Source organism: Microplitis demolitor, chromosome 1, assembly GCF_026212275.2.
Source record: "Microplitis demolitor isolate Queensland-Clemson2020A chromosome 1, iyMicDemo2.1a, whole genome shotgun sequence".
Lineage (NCBI taxonomy): Eukaryota > Metazoa > Arthropoda > Insecta > Hymenoptera > Braconidae > Microplitis > Microplitis demolitor.
Window position 1 is genome coordinate 19,814,880 of NC_068545.1, and position 15,170 is coordinate 19,830,049.

General features: G+C 27.0%; 1 protein-coding gene across 8 annotated transcripts in view; it reads right to left on the bottom strand.

Moving 5' to 3' along the window:
• LOC103573353 (uncharacterized) overlaps positions 1–15,170 on the bottom strand; it is an 85,001-nt gene that overhangs the window by 23,814 nt on the left and 46,017 nt on the right. The window contains exon 1 of one of the 8 annotated variants that reach the window (XM_008552392.2): positions 10,474–10,628. The exons of the other annotated variants lie outside the window; for them this stretch is intronic. The gene's annotated coding sequence lies outside the window, so the exon portion shown is untranslated. Of the gene's footprint in view, positions 1–10,473; positions 10,629–15,170 lie in introns of those variants that run through there. 8 annotated transcript variants of the gene reach the window in all.

Consider the following 15,170-nt stretch of genomic DNA (forward strand, 5'->3'; position numbering starts at 1 on the left):
TCAATAAATTTATTGCTAATAATTTTTTTTTTTTAATTAAATTAAGAACTTATATAAACTTTCGGGACACAACAGCTTTTGTATGCTGCTATGTCATCAGCAAGAGAAAATTAATGATAATAATAATAATTCCGGGGAAATAGTATAGTATAGATATATGATAAGAAAGGGCTGAGAAAATTCATATGGAAGTCTCGGCATCCTCGAGACCTTTTACGGATGAGTGGGAATACGGTAGCTCACTCAACCGTTAATATAATACTATTATACAGGCATGTATTTTCCACGAGCTATAGTGAGTAAAATGCATCCAACTAGTCTTATGATTTCTATGCTACTGCTACACCTGCTTCGTATAATATTAACTGCAATTCATATTAAAATATACCGACTAGACACAATTAGCTGTATGTGTCTTAGCATCTCAATACTCTGCTAATTGGCATAAGTAAATTAATTAGAAACGTGTATTTATTTTTATTGTACTATAAATTATAAATTTTATTAGTAGCAACAACAACAATTATCATGAAAATTATTATTATTATTAATATTATTATTATTATTATTATTATTATTATTATTATTATTATTTTTATTATTATTATTATTATTATTATTATTATTATTATTATTATTATTTTTATTATTATTATTATTATTATTATTATTATTATTATTATTATTATTATTATTATTATTATTATTATTATTATTATTATTATTATTATTATTTTAACGGTCTAATGTAGAATAGACTTGCATCAACTTTACTGATGAGCCCAGCAAGTATATTCGGGGTGAAACCGTATTTATAATATTAACATCTTTGATAATTATAATTTTTTCAATTAATGTGTGGTATTACAGTGCGCACTGAAAATGATATTTTTAAACATTATTAATCATAATCCTGAAGTTGGCAGACAATTGACAATTTTTTAATTTTTTTTTCTACTAATTAATTGCGAAAAATCTAAAATCTAAAAATATGCACATGTATAAATTAAAAAATCTATAAGTGCAATTATTTAAAATATTTTTTTTTTTTGTAATTTATCATTCTTAAAAAAATCCAAAGATTATTAGACGTCGGCCAAATTCAGTACACTGTGAAAAATTTCCAACAAATTTTACTATGGGCGTATTGTAACACCAGACCATAAGAAAACTGGTACAAAATTTACAAGTATCCCATAGTAAACGGTATGCGCAGACGACACAATTGGGACCTATGCGCATACGTTTACTATGGGACGCTTGTAAATTTTGTATCAGTTTTCTTATGGTCCGGGGTTACAATGCACCCATAGTAAAATTTAATGGGGATTTTTCACAGTGTATCATTATTAATCCACATGTAATAACTCATACGCAGATTAGGTTCTAAATAATCATTTGTCAATTAAGCAGATCAGTAAATATTCCTTCAACACAAAAATTAGAAAATCTTGTCGTAAATTAGAATCACCTTAAAAAAAATATTATTATTAAAATACAATTTTAATTAAAACATAATTCTTAGTAAAAGACTTTGAATGTTGATCTTTAATTTACTTGACCTATTTATACATATATATATATATATATATATATACATATATATATATATATACGAATCTGAATGAGTTAGTTGGCTCGTTTAAACTCCTACGAAAACCAAATGAGGACTAGATTTCACGTGTGCATTTGCGTCGAATGATGACAAGAACACCACGATGTTACTTGTGTAATTAAGTTATTTAAATTTACTTCATTCTATTCGTACGTCAATATTCCCTCTCTTTTCATTCATTTATATTTTTCTCTTCACTGATGCACAATTGTATTTGACCCACCGATATCGAATTTTTTTTTCTTTTTACTATTTTATGTAAAAAATATATATATATTTTTTTCCAACATCTAAATATTGAATTAACTTCGCTATAAAGTTTTCCATGTGTATAAATAAAATATAATGACGTGGTTCTCTACTCGAGAGTTGTGTTAAAAAATTTTATTAACATTCAAGATTAATTAATATGCATGGAAAAATATTCAAGTAAATGAAAAATAGAGTGACCTATTTTTTATTTTTCACTTGATTGCAATTAACGATAGATTTCAAGTCAAGTTTTAACTTAATATGTATTGAATATATTCGTCTTTATGTGGATATACTTATTGACACTTTAGCATTTAGACATTTTCGTCACATGGTCAAGTATCTCTTGCAATCTACTTGACATTTTTTTTCAATGGATGTTTTTTAGTCTCGTAATTTAATTTTTTTATCAAGGTTATAAAGCTTCCAGCGCAGAAAAATTTATGAATATGAAACCGATTGTGTAGATATGGAATATACGGAAATAAATAAAAAATAAAAAGAAATAAATTGAGAGATTTATCTTTTGAGCATGAGGTCACAGAAAGAGCCTGTTGTGGCATAAGAATGAGTAAAGGGAAAAAAGGAAACGTGCTAACGAGCCTCGGTCAGCATTAATTGTAACATCCTCTTGATGGCGTGTAACACTTCCGTTGCGCCATTGCCTCGGGTCTCAAACAGAGGAAGCTGCTAAGACGTCCTCAACGCCTACGCTACAAAATGACAAAAAGGTTTGCTTACTTTCCTCTCATCTCCCATCTTTATATTTAAAGTACTGTCGTTACATTTATTTAATTTAAGAAGTATAAAAGAAAAAAAACTCATTTGTTTAATTGAATTTTCAGTAAATTGATATTGAAATGATAGTATTAAAAAAGGAAAAAATAAATTATTTACAACTGTGTTAATTGGCTCAGTTTCCTAAGCTCATTAAAGTATTGAAGTTATCGACAAATTGAATTGTTTTACTTTTTAGTTTTGCGATATAAATAATAACATTATATACGGTTCACATCTCAATCCACGTAAATAAAATTATCCCGTGAGAGTTGGAATAAATTTAGTAATTTTATTGAACGAGTTAGAAACCGAATTGCGTTAACGTCATGTCGATTTAAGTTTGTTATGTCATTGACGTGAAAATCGATTTACATCCTCACTATTTTGAGCCTTTTTTTTTTTTTTTTTTTTTTTTTTATGAGAGCTCATTTTTCATTTATTCAGTTTTGGCTTAAATTCATTTCTTTATGTCAACTAGAAACATTTTTTTGATGTATAAATATATAAGGGAAAGACGGACATAATGGGATCGCTAAAGAAATAATGCATTGAATATGAAGAATCTTCTATTTGAAGCGATCCCAAATTTTCAGTTGGTATAAAAAAAATTTTTTCTCAGTGGGCGAAATGGATCACTCCTAAAAAAGTAAAAAAATGAATATAAAAAAATTATTTATATTTAATCAAAATGAGTAAAGAGATTTGAAATACTGTGAGAAAATAAAGATGCCGAAAAAAAAATTATTGAAGATTTATAACCTATATAAAATTTAAATATTACAAAGAAGACACCGCATATATTTATTTTGCCCAATAAGATATTGAGTTCATTGTAAAATTCTTCAAAAACTTTTTTGAAACACACGTTATATTTTTGGAGTGGTCCGTTTTATTTACTTACTCCCGTTTTGCCTGCCTTTATTCTATACATATATATATATATATATATATATATATACAAAAGTTGCATATAGTCAAAGTATGAAGACAAGTAAAGGAATTAAGTCAAATTCAAAGCGTGTCAACCCGCGTAATCGAGGCGTAAACTTTTCATGCGGGCTTATAAACAAAAGAGAATATATTTTAAAGGACATAGCAAAATGAATTAGCATACAACTCATGAACAAGGGATGTGACCCACGGATCAAAGTATCAAAATTTTTTTACTCATTTATTTTAATTATTTTTACATTTAATAAATTAAAAATATTTAGGAATTAAAATTTATTATTATTTTCTCCAAAGAATAAAACCGTTATTATTCCCTAGGAAATACTTATAAAATAAATATGAAAGTATATACTTGTTTACTATTATTTCTCATTTTAGGATGTTTAGGTAAATCCTAATTATTCTTAAGCTTTTATGGTCTTTTCTATAGTATTTAGGATAGTGCAGTTGCCTGTGGGAGTTTATGTAATGCGTTGCAGCTTTCGTGAGCTATAGAGCGTCACAGTCATACATAAGCCTGAATAGAGGAGTCGTAGAGACCCCAGAATTATTGATTCAGTAACTTTGACCAGAGGATGTGTACAATTTCTGGTAGAAGTGAACGAATGAGTGAGAGTATATTTGCTCGATATCATGGAGATTATATCTTTAGAGGATTCATCAAGCATGGACTTGAAATGGAATTTCAAAGCTTATTTTGTCAAATGAAATCTATATGTAAATAAAATAATCTAAGATGAAAGATAAAAATTTAATAAAAATAATATTTGATTGAGTTAGAGAAATTTAAAAAAAAAAAATCTTTAAGCTAAGTGAAATAAAAAATATAAGGTCTAAGTATGACTTTAATATTTTTCCTTCGGTGAAAATTTTATTTAACTTTATTACTATTTATATTTGTACTTATGTTTCTTTTTTTTTTTTTTTATTTTAAGTAAAGTGCGAAGTTGCAAACATTATTTCACCCTTGAAGAGGTCGAATAATTTATTTTCTTATTTTTTTAATCCCACTTTGTTGAGCTCTTTGGTTGTTGATGCAAGGGATAATTACCTGCGGAATTGCGGTTATAAAGAAGAAAAAAAAATATAAATAATGATAAAGTTAAAAGTAAAGTGTCACATTTCGTTGGGTTTTTTTTTTCTAAATGGAATAAAGTTTTTTGGTTAAAACAGCAAACATGACCTCGTCTTTTACTATAATGCTTATGAGATGTGAAAAAAAATATAAGACAATATATAAGATAATAAAAATAAATAATATTGTCGAATAATAATAACTCGTTATTGCTTGATGAAATTATATTTTTATCGGCTACTTAAAAATTTTTAAATTTCAAATTTTATTTTTATTTTGTAAATCAAAAATTTTAAATTTAATGTTGAGGAAATAAGTTTTGTTAAAGTTCTTACATTATAAGTTTTCAAGAGCAATCGTGTTATAAAAAACATTGGTAAAAATAAATTGTAATTAAAAGTTATTTTATCGATTGAAAATTTCAGAGGTAAAGGAATTTTTAAGTTTATCTGTTTATTTTATTTACTACTATTTTTTAAAAAAGTTTTTATATAGAAATATTACGTTGGTACGTTATATTGAATTTTATAGACTGCATTATATTCTCGTTATAGTGATAAAAACATTTTCCAATTTGTTCTCGTTATACAGCAGTTCAAATAGTTCCCACAAGAGTAACTCTAATATATATATATTTTTAAGTGAAGGTTCATAAATTTTCGGATAAAAAAATAAACTTTTTAAAAAAATATAACTAAAAATTTTTTTTACTAAATGAAAAGTTATATTTCATATCAGGTGCACCGAAATTACGAGTTTCAATGGCTATTGAGTCAGTAGCAACAAGCTTGTTTCCGATCACACGAATTTCCGGAATGGAAATCATCGGTTTCTTCCCGAGGGAATAAAACTTTTAGTTGCTTTCGGTTAAATTAGTTTCTGACTTTATTTCACTCCGGTCAGAATCATTCCGAATAGTCATGTCATTTCAAAATATGTTACTGGTTTTGAATTTCTCCATTTCAACTGGCTCCAGACGAAATTTCAATGCACGTAATACTGAAAGACTATTATGCGCTTAGATAAAACATGATTTCGGATTTCGTGTGATGGCCGAAGTAACTTTCGACTGAAATTGTCTCGTTTCATCTCGGGACATAATACACTATTGCATTATTGACTAAAACTTTAAAACTTTATTTGTCATCTTGTTCCATAGTAAAAAAAATAAAAAAGTAAACATTATATGAAGTAAAACAAAAGATATAAATTTTCTAAGGCCAATGAACTACAATCTTAGTATCAATATTGGACGAGTTTTTTCGATATTTCAATAGACCCGAGATAAGAAAAGTGTCATCTTATCCAATGGGTTGAAGAAATTCAAGAAGATTCGAGAAAGTATTTTAACTTGTATATGCCATTCAATTCCTCAATATATACATATAAAAATATAATATATACATATACTTCTGAGTATTTTTCCGATTTGCTCTGCCTGTATTCAACTCGGTCAAGCGAATAAATCTTTTGAACTTGATATAAAATACTTTAAAAGATATTCTATAACTTTGAAACCGCTCAAGAAACGATACCATCATATTTATTTATAATAATAATAATAATAATAATAATAATAATAATAATAATAATAATAATAATAATGATAATAATGATAATAATAATAATATTAATAATAATTATTATTGTCATTAATTACAAAGTTTGAAACAAATATATGTGATAAATAAATGAATCCATGATTATCAATTCATAATTAATTACAATAATTGTTGAAGCGAATAATTCGGAAGGCCGTCATGTATGAATCGAAAATGTAGAATATCGATTAATAATTAATTAAATTGGTGATAATATACATTTCGGCGTTAACGCAAATATCTAGGATGTTACTAGTATGTACATATGTATTGTAAAGTTAAATATAGACGTTAATTTAGGATTTGTGTGTATGTAACATAACTAACTAGAACATATGAGAGTTTGTCTAATTAACGAAAGGGTAAGAGTAAGTTCAATTGACAATACAAACACACAATGTAGGGGAGACCGGGGCAGGACGGCCCACCTAAGCCGATTATTATTCTTTGTGGCTTTTTACCATCAAGTCGATTTACTCTCGTTCAACTTTAACTCAAATCACCAAAATGTTGGTGAAGCTCCTGAAAAAAAAATTTTTTTTTTTAATTGTAAAAAAATTTCCCGCGTTATAAATGTTTATATTTTTCTCTTTAACAACTGTATTTACTTTTATATTACTCGAAATAACCTTTTTTTATATAATACGAGTAATTTGTTCACTTCTGTAGAAAAAAATTGAGTGTTTTAATTTTTTTCCAAACGATTGTTACTGTCTCTCCTGTCATTGACTATATTCGGAATCAAAAGAATCATGGATTCAATGTCAAAAATGTAAAAAATGGGTTCATGATACCTGTGCAGGAGTTGACGAATATTTTTCCGATATGTACATTTGTGAATATTGTGAGGATTTATTTACAATACACTTAAATTAAATTTAATATCTAAGAAAGTATTTTTGTTACATTTTAATAGTTTATGTGTTAATTTTATAAATATATTATTCATAATGTTACATATAATAATTATAATTGTTCTGTTGGATTCTATAACAAATTATATGAATAAATTAAAAGTTATTTAATAAAAAAATAACTTAATTGATTAATAATTATTTTTCTATTGAATAAAAAATTGATTATTGGTATTTTTAACTTTTTCAAATGCTCTATTTTACTCTAAATCCATAGAATTAACCAAAAAATGATATTTCTATTAAATTAATCATGACTAGGTTATAATAATATGAAACACATTTTTTTTTAGAATTTTTGAGTGGTTCATATTGCCCCTACTTTGACGTATAGGGCTAAAAATGAGTAAATAATCTGAATTTGTGATAATAAAAGAAAAACAAGAAAAAAAAATTTTGGTTAATTATTGAGGTGGACCTTCTTGCCCCAGGGGGCCGTCTTGCCCCGGTCTCCCTTATATTTTCGAGCGCAATTGAGTTTACTCGATGTCACAAAATAGAATGACGATAATTAACTTTAGAATTGTCTCCTGAAAGTTATCTAGGATTTGCATCCAATTAAATATTTAATGACGACGATTATTTTTATCATTTGCTAAATTTTATTTAAACAAACTATTTAATTGGCTTGTATTTATACTTTAACTAAAGTACTTTTAAAAATAAAAAAATAAAAAATATGAGCCAAAAAATGCAATTAAAATTTTTTATTAAAAATCGATAGAATATAAAATTTATTTGAAACTTTATTGCATCACTCAAGCCATGAAATGTAATGAAAAAATACATTTGCTATACCCGGGATTAAAATTTTAATGCAATTATTAATGTAAAGCAAAATGAATGGATAAAAAATAATCATATGATTGTTTGTTATTTCTAGTTTTGTTATTTTTATCTTACATGTGTGTTGTTATTTTTTATAGTCAGTTCACTTATATTTAATATGTTTTCATCGTCAACACGTCAAACTGTTTTAATGGACTACCTCGAATGTCGCTCAGCAGAGAACAGGGTAATATCGATTCGCGGTTTACAGCACCCAACCACAAGATTGAAGCACGCAAACCCATTTGCTACCTCAAAGGTCCCTCCGACAATAAATTTAATAGGGACTTTTCCACTATAAAAACCTTACCAACCGTTGTGTATCACTTTTATTTATTAATTCCGTGTATCTGCGTCATTCTTATTTATTCATTTCATTAAATATTACATCTACACTTAAATATACACATATATGTGAGTATTTATACAACATCGACAAAAGACGTTGTAATAATAAAAAGTAATAATAATTTTAATTTTAATCTAAATAGATCGCGATAACACTAGACTATAATTAAGGTCAATTGTTTATTTTTAAATCAGAGAGGTCAACCTCAAAGCATACATAATACACCCTACAACTTGGTAAATTTACGTTTTCGTGGTTAACTATAGGGACAGAATGTTCTACAACTACAATTTTGGTTTTAGATGTCAAGCAACTAAATAAACAACTAAATTATTTTTTTTTTTATCACAGTTTTAAAATTTTAATTTATTTTAAATAATAAAATTTTTTTATCAAAGTTACGTCAGGTATCAACAAAATTAAAGCTTTTCAACGAATAATTTTAAAAAAAATTTATGAGTCGCTTAAAATTATATCTCTGATTTGAAAATTAACAAGAGAAATTGATAATTGGTGTATATACCCAGGTAAAAAAAATTTTGAAAAAAGGCTAAAAAAGTGTTGACTATTTTAACCATTAAAACTTGACACAATGACGAACGTTTTATAAATGATTTTCAAATTTCTGACAACATACAGAAAGTAACAATTGACTTGATATTACAAATTAACATTTTTCAGTGTAAAATACGTTAAGAAAAAAAACTAATTTTGAACTATTTCTGAACTTTTTAAGTATTAGCATATCTTAATAGCACAAGGATATTTATTGATTTTCTCTTGAATTTTCAAAAGTTTAAAAAACGTTCAAAAAAAGTTCGTCGTTGTGTCACGTTTTGAAGTTTTGAATATTCAACACTTTTTTAACCTTTTTTTAACAATTTTTTTTACACAGGTAAATAATTTTTAATTTCATAATTTTTTTATAAAAATTTCTTAGTATATAGTTTTCATCAAAAAATTTTCTACAAATGGATTAAAAAAGGATAAAAGAATTTATATAGAATATAGAAATACTATTTAGGGTCATTGCTGCATTTTTTGATATTTGATACTTTATTTAGAATAATAAAAAAGTATAAAATAGAATTTTTACTGTAACAGTGTGATAAAAGTATCTTTGTACACATTTGAAAAATTATCTGTCATTGCGTTATTTACAAATTATTTAATTTTAATTTTTCAAATATTCAAAAGTGGCCAAAAACGATACCTCTAACCTATATTCGATAAGTAATATAGATAATTTATAAATAAATATAACAATTGTTACCCTCGTATAAAATAACATTTTTGTGTGTTAAAAAATCAATCGATTGCGACAGTTGAAACAAGATAAATGTTGTATGTTAAATTGACACACAAAAGTTTTGAAAATTCATACTCAGAATTTTAACATACGCTTTTTTTTCACACTTTGACGATTCATTTTTTACTGTGCTTATTTACGGTGTACTGATGAATTAAAAAGTTTATAACGAGCTGATTTCGTAGATAATTTGCAAGCGGAAAAATGGCGGACCGGAGAGGGAAAATTTGGAGAACAGAATGACATCAATTAATTAAAAAAACCAAACGTATAAAATTTGTGCGGGTTCGGTAGATAAAATAACGTAGATATCCGTGACATAAATTCAATCGGAAAGTGGACAGGTTTGCAATACAAATTTTTATTGCCCAAACCGTAAAATCCAAACAGCAGAATCATAAAAGGTTATACTCTCTTTAGAGAGCCATGAACTTGTGTGTAAAATGGTCGAATGTGAAACATTACATACGTACATATATATTGTTGTATGTGTGCGTGCAATAAAACACGTAAGGTCATGGCTACTGGTTTTATTGATGATAATCCGGGTTTGTGGCAGATAAATGTTTCAGCCTAATTTCTTACAAATTGCCTAAATAGATATATTTCAAGCTTCGATTTTCCAGTTAGACCTTTTGTAAACCCAAAAAAAACAGCAGCCAAGAGTATATTGTAGCATTTTGTCAAATTAAATAGATGAGTAAAAGTCTGACACGATATCGTGCGTTTTAAAAATATATCGAGCTGGCGAAAAAAAAAATTATATAAATAATAAATATAAGCTTAATAAAAAACTCACGTCCTTGTACTTTTGATTGATTTGTCCTCGCTGAGTTCACAAGTTCTAATAGTCTCTACGTGATCTCACTATTTTTAATTAATTTACCATAACACTTTTTTTTAATTCGTCTCTTATTGCAATAAAAGAAAAAAAATGACTACTTCTTTATTAAATTAAAATTTACATAGTTACATTTACAAAGGTGGGTCACTGAGAAGTAGGGCTTTTGAAACCTTTTGTCACTAAAGTCTTTTCGCTTCGATCCACTGAGTCCGTTAACTCGTCGGTATAATTAATTTTATAAAACTAAAAAAAAATTTTGAACCTCTGAAAATCATTTTGTGCATAAATATTGATTTTAGTTGATTGCTACAGGAATTTTTAACTAGCAAACAACACAATTTCCATTGGAGTCATATAATTATCAATTAATGACCTTGGCACATTCCCAAACGCGTAATGTTGCATTTCATTTGTGGACAGACGGCCACAAAATAACCGCGTAAATCGAGAATTTCCGAGCAAATATAGGTAATGCTACATTCTCACCACCAATTTCAACACTGTTTATCTTCATTTAAATTATATTCAAATGTACACTGTTGTTAATTCATAGTTCCGAATTAGTAATTACAATTACTACCCATTATCTGACAGAATACGCAATTAAGTTACCATTAGATGATTCAAAAACAAATTTTAAAAAAATAAACGATCACTTTTTGATCATTTTTGTGAACCATTTGAAATATCGCGCTACTAATTCCAAAAAGACGCATTTTTATACGTCCTTTTGGCTTTCGGAAACTCTCTACGACCAAAAGGTCGTGTAGTTTTTTTTTTCCCATCATTTTGTAGACAAATTTTCAAGCTCAAAATTTGAAAAGAAAATTGAAAGCCAATGGAGTGTTTAATTTGAATTATATATCCTTTGGGCTTTTACAACTTTTTTTTTAATTGTTAGACTTAAAATCAGTTTCCAAAACGATTGGTAATAAAAAAAAAATTATAAGCTCTTTTGGCTTTAGAAAACCCTAAAGCCAAAAGAGCGTATAAAAATATAAGTCCTTTGGGAATTAGTAACGCAATATAATGAGTGTTAAAGAGCTCTTCATTAAATTGTGTAAAATAAAAGTTTTTAATAATTTTAATGACGATTACTGTTATTATTATTTTTCATTTAAAAGATATTTCTCTTTTGCGGCGATGCTTTTAAACAAAGGAAAGAGCGAAAAGCCCAGATCCGGCTCTTACGCCCTAGTACAACTGAGCATTTCCGCAATTTAAACCGGTCAACCTGAATGGGTTGTCTCTTCTTCACTTTTTTCTCTTTCTCTCATTTATTTAAACTCGCGAGACTATCCTCAGACAACGCCCACGTTCTTAAAGTTAAGAGCAAAAGCCTTCCGTTTTATACCGGCTATACGCAATACCCGTCTATTTCAAACTCTTTTCAAGCCCTCAGCTCTCACTTACACCCACAACAAAATAATAATCTCAAGTACTTTTATATTAATTAAAAATTTAAAAGTTTAAAATTTCATTTCCGTCTTCAACACGAGAACTTTTTTTTTTTATTTAACTATTTATTAAAACTCAAAATCAATATAAATGTTTGAATTATTTTCTCGAATGTTAACACCTTAAGGTTTAAAATTATGTTTTTGACTTTAAATATTTTTGTGTTCTTTAATAACTTGTAAAAAATGACTTTTTTAAATACAAAAGTAAATAGTAGATTTAGTTGACGTCAGTAGGTTGTAAAAAAATATAAACTTGTGAAAAAAAAAGAATAAGAATAAAAATTAGTACGATTAATTTTATCAAATAAGATCTTGGAAGGTCAAAGTCTTGCGTTTGCTGGTCAGAAGAAAACAAACACTCGTTAACAAGACACATGAGTATAAATTGAAGAGATTTCCTGCCGCGGTTCAAATCGTATGCTCTCTGCCCTTATAGACCTCAATATATATATATAGATATAAATGTTGAGTAGAACCGACTGGGCCAGAGATTAATTTATCAAATTAAACGTCCTACAATTGCGTTATAATGTTATATTAAAGTAACCGGGAACTTTTAGTTACTGCTCTTTGCTTGATCGTTTTCATTGTCGTTGTTGAATAGTCTATACTATACTACTCATCATATCGCAACTCTCTGACAAACTTGTTGCTAGATCATATGACAACACTGCGACAATATCATCAAACAAACTCTATTACAAGCTTTTTTCATATCTTATTTTTTTTTTATATTACACCCAGCCTACATATCAGATGTAACATTTTTTTATAACACTCTTAGAAAATAATAAATATTTTTATCACAAATTAAACTTTGAGGAAGAGACCGAAAAATTTTTAGAGATAAAAATTACTATCAACAAACTCTAATTATTTTTATTACCCAATTTTTATTTTATGTTTATATTTGTTATTAGTTTGTTTTTGTTCATCGGTATTTAGTGAATATACGTCATATGATAAATTGATAAATGCATCTAACTAATGTATATATGAACATGTCAAATAAGTTTGCTTTCACAATAATTGATTGTTTGATCAGTGATTATTTTTGAAAACTCATGTTTCCTTATAGTTTCATAAATATTATTCTACATTTCTATTGTTTGTTCAATTAAAACATTTTATTTTACAAGATATGTGACAATCTTGTAATTAATCATATTTTCAACGTCACTATAGTTATATTGCTATCAATGAAGTAATATATTTTTAGAAATTCATTATTTTTAGATTTTACTTTATCAGATTATTCGTAGTCTTTATTTGATACGCGATTACTCTACGGATGGAAAATGGTTTAATTATTAGTAATGGAACAATTTTATCTAAAACTTTTTTTTGTAAATATAGACAAAGGTAAACATTTAATTATTTAATCCTCAATCCGTTGAATTTTTTGGTTTTTTAAAATTACAAGGAAATTGAAAATTTTTTAATTATTATGACAAAAAAAAATTATCTTATTTTCAGGCAAAATGGAGATATTCAAAAAAGTTTTTTTAATTTTCCACAATATTTAACGATTCTGAAGTTAACAGACAGTTAAGCAATTTTTTGATTTTTTTTTTTCAACAATTCAATTATAAAAAAAAAAAACTAAAAATATGCACATGTAGAAAATTGAAAAAGCTATAGGTGCAAATTTTTTAAATATTTTTTTTTTTTTTTTGAGAATTTGTCGTTTTAACAAAATCTGAAAATTATTAGACCGGTTAACAATTGCCGTAAGTTGAAATAAGTCAATTAAAAAAAAAATTCAAAAATAAATTTTAGGTATCTATAACTTTTTAAAAATATTTGTAAAACCAATAAATTGCCATTAAAAAAAAATCTCAAGTAATTTATTGGGCTCAATAGTGCCCAATTTTCCCTAATCGATTATTTTAAATGTCATTTTTAATTATTAATGATTTTGTATCACGATCATTTAATAAACTTTCAAAGCCGAAACTGATTCCATTACTTTAGTAAAAATGGAAGCCAAATTTTGAAAAAAAAAAAAAAAAAAAAATTGACTATTACTAATAAAAAAAAGTAGTTTTTCTAGAGAAAAAAAAATTTATTCGCAAAATTCAATAATAAAAACATCCTCAAGGCAACTTTTTTCTTTTTTTGGTAAAATGAAATTACAAAATATAAGTAAACGTATTTTATTTCGATGTAATGAACTGTAATTTGTTAAATAAAGATATTTGCGACCCTCGTAACTTTTGGTAACACTGTGAAATACGATATAGGGAAAAAGCATCTGCAGACAATCTGCCAGAAGGCATTGCCCTTGCTAGCCTTAATTTTCGAGTCAAAGCAAAGTAGTCGTGTCGGTGGATCGTTACAGTCAAACTTTGCTATCTTGAACTATACGTACACGGAGTCTAATTAGAAAGTGGTCTAGCTATACTCTACTAATGACTCGAGACTATCAATCGAATACGCTACTGCAGCCAATAATTACCAAATAATTATAGCTATTCACTAAAAAAAAACAAAAAAACATATATACTATTCATATAAAATGAAAATGAATCCCTCTGATACAAAATCATGAAATGTAATTAAATAACAGTTAAATGTACATTAGATATAAATTATATATTTTTTGTGGTAATTAATAAATCGATAGCTAATTATGAGACATGATATATGAGGTGATTAATTATAAATTGTAATATAAATTAAAGTTTAATTCATTTCTATTTTTATTCATGAATCGAATCAGAAATAAAAGACTGGAAGAAGAATAAATAAAAATAATAATAATATTCAAAGAGTGTAGTTTACAGATCGGGGTCGAGATGCAAGTCGAGAATTTTTCTCGAATCGAATTATCGATTCCACTCGGCTAGGTGGTCTCTCTTTGCTTTGCCCTTCTCTCGGGCTTTTTTTTTCTATTTTTCTTTTTTTATTTTAACCTGTGTGTCGACGTTTCCTACATACCAGTAATACACATACACACATTTGCCCACACATATCAACATACACCTTACAACATATATATAGATATATATGAAGATAGTGTAATCAAGAATGTGTGGCTGGGTTCAGAAGTGTCCGATGGGAATCCAGCGTTAGTTGGGTAGATAGACGATGGGTTTAGCACTTGGCTTGGGGATAGTGTAGCAGTGCTGAGGCGAGCAAAGATTCAGGTTCAATGACCCAAAAAAATTAGCTCCGAGCCATTCGATTTTA